The sequence below is a fragment of the Bidens hawaiensis genome, unplaced genomic scaffold (assembly GCF_021521415.1).
Source record: "Bidens hawaiensis isolate Kalapana, Puna unplaced genomic scaffold, B.hawaiensis_p1.1 tig00044351_1, whole genome shotgun sequence".
Taxonomy (NCBI): Eukaryota; Viridiplantae; Streptophyta; class Magnoliopsida; order Asterales; family Asteraceae; genus Bidens; species Bidens hawaiensis.
Window position 1 is genome coordinate 43,258 of NW_027497889.1, and position 10,361 is coordinate 53,618.

General features: G+C 33.7%; 1 pseudogene across 1 annotated transcript; it reads right to left on the reverse strand.

Moving 5' to 3' along the window:
- Positions 1–1,588: 1,588 nt before the first annotated feature.
- On the reverse strand, positions 1,589–8,619 carry LOC143594945 (1,4-alpha-glucan-branching enzyme 1, chloroplastic/amyloplastic-like; annotated as a pseudogene). The gene is made up of 14 exons (XR_013146439.1): positions 8,518–8,619; positions 7,087–7,209; positions 6,760–6,961; positions 6,012–6,081; positions 5,689–5,921; positions 3,966–4,868; positions 3,653–3,769; positions 3,346–3,408; positions 3,163–3,270; positions 2,984–3,085; positions 2,818–2,885; positions 2,057–2,138; positions 1,835–1,952; positions 1,589–1,753 (listed from the first exon to the last, which is right to left on the reverse strand). The product of XR_013146439.1 is annotated as a 1,4-alpha-glucan-branching enzyme 1, chloroplastic/amyloplastic-like (transcript).
- Positions 8,620–10,361: the final 1,742 nt, after the last annotated feature.

Below are 10,361 nucleotides of genomic sequence, written 5' to 3' on the forward strand. Positions count from 1 at the left end.
TCGAATCGAATTTGAATAAGTTGATTTTAATTCGAATAAATTCAATCTAATTCAGGTTTACCTATGCCAAAATTTCGAAAACAATAATCATAATTGCAAAACTAACATATAAATTTAAAATAGTTGCAATGCCGCGTGATAATAAATTCAAAACTAAAGTACAAATAGTTTAAAATTCAAAATATTCAAAACGAGAAGTAAATAACACTCATGTTATTATGGGCTAAGAAACAATAATATGACCTGTTGGGTTTAATTAATTTGTAACGAAACACTTATTATTTATGTATTTGACACAAATAAAAAAATAATTATATATATGCATATATGTATAAGTATATATAATTTGAATTCGAATTACGAATCGAGTAATAAATCATAATTTCGTATTCAATTAATATACTCGAATACGAATCAAATCAAATTTCGAATGTTTCGAATGTGAATCGAAATCTGAACACCCCTACCTAAAGGAAAGGCATGTGGGAGATGATGGTTATTGCCCCATTTTTCTCTCTGCCTGTGTGTGAAACAAATAGATAGGCAAGAAGGGTTTGTATTTGAATTATATAAATTTTTTTCTTTTACTTTATACAGTATAGTAAATGAGTTATCTTGGAATGCTCTAAATCTTCGTTACATGTAAAATTTTGTTCTTTCATCCTAAACTAATGATCACTACATCTTTATTTAAATCAAGTAGTTTAGTATTTTAATTCCTAACTGTAGTGCAACATACATCTTTACTAAAATCAATAATTGTAATTCAACACACATCTTTACTAAAATCAAATAGTAAAGTCTTTTATTTTATTGCTAAGAGATAAACTCTTATGAGCAGAAATGAACTCTAGACAACAAACTAGGTCCACAGTAATGCACGGATACGTTCACTAGTTTAAATAAAAAGATGAAAAATTGGGATTTCACAACGGGAGAGTTTCAATTTAGAGTGCATAATGGTGTGTGACGACCCTTTTGGATGAGATGGCATCGGACGCCACCCCACTACACTTAATCTTACAAGGAACAATTGGTAATTACATATAAGATTCTAAGTAAGAGTTTCGAAACATGAGGTTGTCAAATTATTCGTGATTGAGCTGTTGCTCCATTCGGGAATCAAGTACAGTTACAACAATTAGTGTTAAGACTCTCCGCAAGGCAAAGTAGCCACACCCACTCATACCTATCTGGCATCCCAATATTTATGGGGCACTTATACCTATCTGGCATCCCATTTATGGGGCAAATACGAAAGTCTTGCGTTGGGGCTACACATGCATGCTGGAGCTACGCGTCATCATGGACCCTCTCTTAGGGTTAAGGTGGGCCCATCTAATAAAAAAAGTTTCTTTTTAATGTTGTAACAAATGGGATGTTTGTCGGGAGAATGGATTTAATAGCTTTGGAGGTACATTTTATGATCGTGTAAAGAATTGATAAAAATCAGATGTGATGGTTGACTAGACATGTTGTGAGAACAATGGGGTTGTTAATGTTATGGGTAGTCTTATGATAGAAAAATTAATTAAGCACATTACAATATTACAAGTCAAATAACATAACATGGAACAAAATGCTCCTATTATTCTCCAAAAGCAACCATAATATTCACTATTCATATCAATTTCTCATCTTCTTCGTTCTCTAAACTTTCTTCCTTGCTTTCAGTGACAATAATGTCTAAATATCCATCCTCCACATCGTCTTCGGTTACATCAACAATGTCTTCTTTAACCCGATAATAAACCTTCATAATTAATAACTCAAAAATATTAAAAATAAATTTTAGCAAAGTTGTATGTTCGGATAATGTGAGTAGATGTTTTACCACACAAGTTCGTGGTGGTGAGAGAACTTTAAAACGAGTTAGGACGGTTGTTGAAGTTTGTTTCCGGGACCCCTGGTAGTCCTTCGGGTGAAGTGAAATGATCAACATCATGACCAACCTAACCAAGATTCATGAAGCAGTTGCTTTAAATTACATTTAAAATTTTTTATATTTGACTTTAATAAAAAAAAAAGGTTGTAAACGTCTAAAGGATATGCTTACTCCTCCGTGCCCACCGAATTCCCATGCGTCACTATCAAGAGCAACTCTATATTTCCCCGGTAAATCACAACCAACTTTGTACCTGTCATATCACAATATGCATGATATCACCTACTTACCCATGGTATTGATTTTGTAAGTTTGGTCAACAAGAACTCCCTACTTTGTTAAAAGGGTGTTTTGACATTTGACTAGGGGTGTAAACAACTCAAGCTGCTCGTGAGTTACTCAAAATCGGCTAGCTAAATCGAGCCAAGCTTAAACGAGCTCGAGCCTAAAAATAAGTTTGTTTAACAAATGAATTTGAACCCGAGCTTTGTTTATCAAGCTCGAGCTGGCTCACGAGCCAGAATCAGCCTGTTATTTATATAGTTTTAATTTAATGTATTGAATATTTGTTATATAATATTTATAATTATATATAATGTTATGATAACAAAATAACATATATTATGTTGTATAGAAAGTTATAACTAACATATACATAAAATAATTAAAAAAAAAAGTATATAAATTAATTAATGAATAATAAAGAGCATAGCCAGAGCCGAGCTAGAGCTTGAAAACTACTCACAAGCCGAACTTGAACTTTAGAAATAGAGCTCGAAAGAGCCAAGCTCTCGCTCTCGTAAGTTTAAACAAGCAGAGTTCGACTCATTTCCACCCTTGCACCCCTACAGCCCTACATTTGGCTGATGATCAAACCCTTTATATGGAGAGAAATGTTACAATTTGCATGCATAGGATCAAGATGTACATACCCATCATATGTGTTATCAGGGTGGAAATTGAAAACAAACACTAGATCTCCCCTTTCAAACACGATAACCTGTGAACCACAAGAAGAAAACAACCAATAATGACGTACTGATAACAATTCTAATAATAATAACAATACTAATGCAGTAATGCATAGAAATCTAGTACCTTGTCCTCTTCATTCGCGCTGCTCACGATCTGCTTGGTTGATGCAAGGAAGGAAAACTTTTCATCAAGCAAGTTCATAGCTCGATCAAATTCGTTCATAAACTGCATACCAAACACATTTCTTAAATTATATTTCAAGTCCCAATGACAATTAGATAAGAAATAAATAAATATCAAACCTTGTATCTTAAGTGCTCGGTATCAACAAGTTCCCATTGGCGTCTGCACTTATCAAAGCTCCAATCATTTCCTAATCTCGGGAAATCAATCCATTCGGGATGACCAAACTATAACAAATATTACTTCGTTACACATGAGCAAAAAATATATAAATATATATATATATATATTTATAAGCTTACCTCGTTTCCCATGAAATTAAGGTAGCCTTCTCCTCCTAACGCCATTGTTATGAAATGAATCATCTACAACACAAATTAGTTGCAAAGTAAATAGATAGATGTAAATCAAGTGTTTCACTTTTTTATACTCAAAATGTTTATTTTATTTTCAATTTCAAAACTGATACGCCTTTTCAAGATACTTTGACGAGTATAATGGAACTTTAAGTAATGTGCGTAGATCAATGTTAGTTTTATATTCAAGAAATTCATACCGCTTTTCAATCTAGAAAACTAATAAGTTTGACCCAAAAAAGTCAAAGGATACCTTGTGAAGTGCAACCCCACGGTCAATAGCTAGTGAAGCCTCGGTTAAACAAGACATCCCAAAATACATTTCCTCATCCATAAGCAAAAATGCAATTGTTTTGTCTCCTACAATCGACTACAAAAATTTAGCCCATAATTAGTCAACTCGGTTATGTTTGACGGTTAAGAAAACAGGGCTAAAGTCACCCAAAGTGTATTTTAACGCATATAACTTCCCAATCATTTTATTCAAAAAATTATATTCTCACTAATAATATAATTTGTAGATAACTTTTATCTGTTTTGACCCGCTACCGACCAGCTTATTTTACCTGATCATGACTCTCTGCATAAGCAACACATTTCTCGGTGTACCTCCGATTAGTCAAAGTTCTAGTTATATCATTCATTGACCACTCATCATCACTCTTATTCTTCAAATAATCAATCCACTTATCAGGAATCGCCATCGCTAACCGAAAGTCAAACCCGATCCCACCCTCGTCAACGGGCCGACCAAGGCCCGGCAAGCCAGAAACATCTTCAGCAATCACCGTTGCATCGGGCAAAACCGAGCGAATCAAACAATTTGCAAGCATCATATACACAACCGCATCAACATCAGTCGATTCACAAAAATACTCACTATAATCCCCAGTGAACGCGATGTTAATCCCATGATGATGATATAACATGGAAGTTATCCCGTCGAACCGAAAACCGTCAAATTTGAACTCGTCAATCCACCATCTTAAATTAGATAAGAGGAACCGAAGAACTTCCCAATTTGAATAATTGAAAAGCCTACTATCCCAAAGGGTATGATACCCGCGGTCCCCGGTATGGAAGTAGGAATCCTGTGTGGGTTGGCCCACATCAAACCCGTTGAGCCCGTCTGTTACATTGTTGCATGGCTATGAACAACGTCCATTAACACGCGTAAGCCTAAACTATGTGCTTTGTCGATTAAATACTTTAGGTCTTCGGGTGTTCCAGATCGACTGCTAACCGCAAAAAAGTTTGTTACGTGATAACCGAATGAACCGTAATAAGAATGCTCCATTATGGCCATTAGTTGGATTGTGTTGTAATTGTTGGCTCGTATTCGAGGTAAAATGTTGTCGGCAAATTCACGGTATGAGTTCACTCGGGGCTCGGAACTACTCATCCCAACGTGAGCTTCGTATATTCTTGGGGACTCCGGTTTTGGTGGACGGGGATACTTAAATTCATACCTACATGAAATGTCTCATAACAAGTTACATTATATTCTTTTTTTAGTGATCAACCATCATGCTTTTTAAAATGAAAAACCGCTAAAGTTGTGAGATATAGTTAGAAAGGATTATTACAACAATCCAGGCTTAAAAACAATCCAATTCTTTTATAACTTGTAAGGCAATAAAAGAGGTAGTAAACACTAGGGATGGTTTGAGCTATATTTGAAATTATATCCTAATTTATTTAATTTTACTTATTAAACACATTAGCAATATTATAGGCATGTAAATGAACCGAATGTTCAGTGAAAAAAGATCATCAACCATTTGGCAGAAAGTTCGTTTATTTAATAAACGAATGAACAGGAACGGAAATTTTTGTTCATTTAGCTATTTATGTCCGTGAGTGTTCGTTATTGTCCGTTTACTTTCTTTTGTGTTCGTTAGTTTGCGTTTATTTAAGTTCGTTTATATATTCACTTAGAAATTTTGGCCCTTTACACCTTAATCTAGCTTTATAATTTTTTAGGCCCAACACATTGTTCTTTACATTACTTTTAACTGGTTTTTAGCTCAGTTATGTTTGTTCATCTATGCTCAGTTATTATTGTTCGTCTATATTCGTGAACTGCTCGTTTATACTGTTAACGAGCGAGCAACCGAACATAAACGAACACGAGCATGTTCATTTTCTTAGCAAACGAACACGAAAACCTCTTCGTTTAATTGTTAGTATCCCTTTTATTGAAGGGACGTTAATATATTCAGACGGTATATCACCTTTGATCAACATGGTCAAATCCAGAATTAGTATAATACGAGCAAGACTTTTTACCTTTCTGACGGTGGTGGGTCCCAGTAAACTCCATAGTAGAGTCAACAGTGGCATACTTTATCCAAGCTGGAATCCGATCAAACCAAACTCCATTGCTATGCTTGAATCTAAACTTAACCCTTGAATTATGAGGAATTACCGAATTGCCATCGACATCGGGAATCTTGATAGTCCATACTCCAAATTGATCTTTTTCCATCCACCCGTTAAAATCCCCAATGAGCTGTGCTTCCCTATGTTTATAAAGAAATTCAATAGATCAGAATGTTGAATAATAATTTGCAGATAAAAGATTGTATGAGAGGGTTATGTGAATAACATACTCGGCAGCTGGGGCCCACTCACGATAGACAATACACCCTTCTTCTCTATTAAGCCCGAACTTTAAATAACCTAAGGCAGATCAATAATTAGCATGCCAAATGAGTAAATAGTCATAATAGCTTTTCTTTGTTTTAGCTGTTTAACTCATTAGGGATCACACGCCCCAGATTCCAAGCCCCCCCCCCCTTCCCAAAAAAAAGTTGTCTTCAGGGCTGTAACCAAAGTAACAAGCCGAACGTTGTCTGTGACCATTTGGCGGGAAATTTGTTTGCGCTCGTTCCTTTATTAAATAAACGAATATGAACAGGAAATTTTATTCGATTAATTAAATGAACGAACATGAACATCTGTCCCATTCGTTCAATATTCGTGAACGTTTAACGTGTCAATAAACGTTCGTCATTTATGTTTGTTAAGATAATTATTTCTATGTGTTTTTTATTTTCAAATTTATATTTCTTTATTTGTGTTCATTTAAAAAATTATGTTGGTTTGAATGCATTTATGTTTGTTTGCTTTCGTTTATGTTCGTTTGCATTCGTTTATGAAATTAACAACACGAACAAATTCATTTCCTTAATGAACGAACATGAACAAGATAATTCGTTCGGTATGTGTTCGTGAACCGTTCTTTGTGCAGTAATTCTTAACGAACGAACACGAACAAGGTTCCGTCCGGTTCCATTTGTTTACCACCCTAGTCATCATTGAACAGTATCATAGGCATTTAGAATCTTATATTCTTACCTTTAGCAAATTCTTCAAGACTTCCTTCATACTGCTCAATAAGCATTTTCTGTTCAGAAAATCTTTTCATCCTATATTTAAAGTGATCTTTGTATGGAATTAAACCAGGATCCAACTCCATAATCCTTAAGTTATCTGTGTCCGGTTTAATGTTTTTCATTGTTGAAAGGTCATCAGTCACAACAGTGTGATCATGATTTTCCTGAGAATATAATGCACCAAGTTAAGATTAAGGGCAGATTAGTCATTTTAGTGATGACAATGGGCAAATGAGTCATTTTAGCTAAAAAGAAGCAGAAATAACTTTAAAGGACGCTATGATCATACCTTGGTTTGACTTGATAATAATCTTCGGGTGCGAAAATGTTTTGAACTGACCAGCAGTTTTCCGGGTCCCACAGCAAAGTTTGGAAGCTGTTGTGGAGTGGTAAACAAGTTACTTCCAGTAGCCTGTTACAGAACCAAACATTGTAATTTGTAACGCAAATACGCTGACTATCATGGTCAAACCAGTGACTGTTATAATCAAGATTTTAACAAAATTTTGCTTTCAATTAAAGAAAAAAAAGTGATTCAACGAAAAATCAAGGAAATTAACTTAAGCACAAAGCTTTTTGCTTTTTAGTTTTAGGTACAATCACATGTAATTTAAATTTGACAAAAATAACCAGCTTGACTCACCATTTGCAGCAAACATATGCAGGTAGTAGCTAAATGAAGAAAAATTCACAAAAATCAAAAGTGAAAAAGGAATCTTGAAAATAATAATAATAATAGGAATCTTGACTATAACCCTAAATCAGCTTTTGGTGAAGCAAACTTTTTGACTAAAACAACCATACAAAATATATGTTGATCACTTGCAATAATCTTGCATCAACAAGGAGCAATTAGCAGTCTTTATTAATAATTAAACCCTAAATCACATCAACAATGAGTAAAATCACTCAAACCCCCAAGAAAAAACTTGATAATAACCAGTGCAAGAATCTTGATTAAAACCCTAATCAAACAAAGCAAAACCCAATTCTAAAAATGAAAGAACAGTTACAGAAATCAAGACATAACGAACTTTATATACCAATGAAGAATCTTGATCAAACCCCTAATCAAACAAAGCAAAACCCAGTTCTAAAAATAAAAGAGCAGTTAAAAAAATCAAGAAATGAAAGAAACTTTATATACCCATGAAGAATCTTGATCAAACCCCTAATCAAACAAAGCAAAACCCAGTTCTAAAAATAAAAGAGCAGTTAAAAAAATCAAGAAATGAAAGAAACTTTATATACCCATGAAGAATCTTGATCAAACCCCTAATCAAACAAAGCAAAACCCAGTTCTAAAAATAAAAGAGCAGTTAAAAAAATCAAGAAATGAAAGAAACTTTATATACCCATGAAGAATCTTGATCAAACCCCTAATCAAACAAAGCAAAACCCAGTTCTAAAAATAAAAGAACAGTTAAAAAAATCAAGAAGTTAAAGAACTTTATTTACCCATGAAGAATCTTGATAAAACCCCTAATCAAACAAAGCAAAACCCCAGTTCTAAAAATGAAAAACATGTTACAGAAATCAAGAAATTAAAGAGCTTTATATACCAATGAAGAATCTTGATCAAACCCCTAACATTTTATTTTTTTTTTGGTAATTGTGATTTCTCATTAAACTCAATTACCCCTAATCAAACAAAGCAAACCCCAATCCTAAAAATGTAAGAACAGTTAAAAAAATCAAGAAATGAAAGAACTTTATTTACCAGTGAAGAATCTTTACAAGAAAACTGTGTTAAGACTCCAAGATGAGGCTTAGGAAGCAAGCTCAAAGAACCATAATACATCTTGACACAATATCACACACAACACAGTGATTGAGGTGGTTTTAATGAGAGAAACAAAAGGGTGATAACTATTATCATGTGAATGAACTGAAGCCACTGACTGACCTTGAATAGATCCAGATGTTAAAGACAATGGGAAAAATACATAATATTTTACAGACCCACATCCAATTATCAAAGGAAAGCATCACTTTTGACTACTAGGAATTAATTGTTTGTTTGATTGATTGATGCTGCAAGGGAAGCAAGGGATATGTGAGCAGTGATGATGCCATGTCACATTACAAGGCAACAATAATAAAATGATAAAGGGAAAATATATAGTTTTCTAGTCGTTTATACTATGTTTGTTGTGTTTGTTTGTCAGTCAAGTTGTCGGTTGTTTAGAAGCTACATTGTAAATTGTTTTAGGATAATAATAATAATAATAATGATAATAATGATGTAGATTTGATGGAGAGTATTCACTAGGAACTAGTAGTTAAATGCATTTTAATATCAACTTTTACCATAGGTGGTAAATCAGTCACTTATCAACTGATCACTCATCGTAAGTAACTAAACAGTAATTTTTAAACTCTTAGCTTGTGGCTAGAAATTCAAAAATTACAAGTGTTATAAAAGTTTAAAGCTAAATTACACAAATTCTATCGATTTAAGTGAGAATACTTCATCTTGCTCTTTACCTAAAGGAAGTTTTGTGCTTGGGCCAACACTTTCGAAGGTGAGAGAGACTAGTGCGGTTGAATATATCAAACTTTTTTAATTTCTTGAGACGTAACACTTGTTTGTGATATCAAGGGCCTTTTGAACTAAATTTACCTGAATATGAGGAGTCTTGCATCATGTAAACATAGGACGGGCAATATGAGGGTCGCAAACTCACATGTTACAAGAGTGTGGTACGCCGATTTAGACTCACGACCACAAACAGCAAAGTTAGGTAGCTCGTTCGGGAAACAAGAGTTTGTGCACTTGTTGTGAGATAAATTGTTATTATTATGTTGGAAAATTAATAGAATTGAACATGGTTTGGTGAAAAGTAATTAAATTGTATAAATTATACGTTTCGGATTGGATTGTTGTTGATTTTGCGAGACCTGACTTGATTTTTTGTGTTTTGTGTATGCTCAAAACGGTTTTTTTATGGGTTGCATCCATTAAAAGATTGCAAATTTTTAGGGATAAAGATTGAAAAATGATGCGAAAGAAATGATTATTGGTGGTATTTACAAGAGCTAAATTTTTATAACTGTTTTTTTAAAGATTTTTTTTTTGTTATTTAACGGCTATGTGGTTATTGTGCAACGAGATTCACTTATGAAATAGATCCCGTGGTAAATAGCTTTATTTCTTTCTAAAAAAACGACTCGTTTTAACCTAGGGGGTAAACATGGGTGAATATATGGGAGTAGATAGATATTATTCTCTTTGGAGGGAGCTTATTTTAACCCAGGGTATGGGTGGATAAATACTTTTTCAAAACAACTTGTATTGACCTGTATTTAGTTTGTTTAGAATTTGTTTGTCCCAAATTCATTTCAAGTATAACTTGTTTTAACACGAACTCATTTTAATTTTAATCTCAACCCACCCGACCTTTCTGGTTTGTCAAGGCTAGTAGGGGTGTTTAAACACAATTAAAACTGTTGAATAATCTTACGAGTGATATTAATAACAAATTAAAACGCAATCGTTTTACTAAACCTTCAAAAATCCAACGACATGATTCCGTGTTTGATAGATATCAATCAAATCATCCA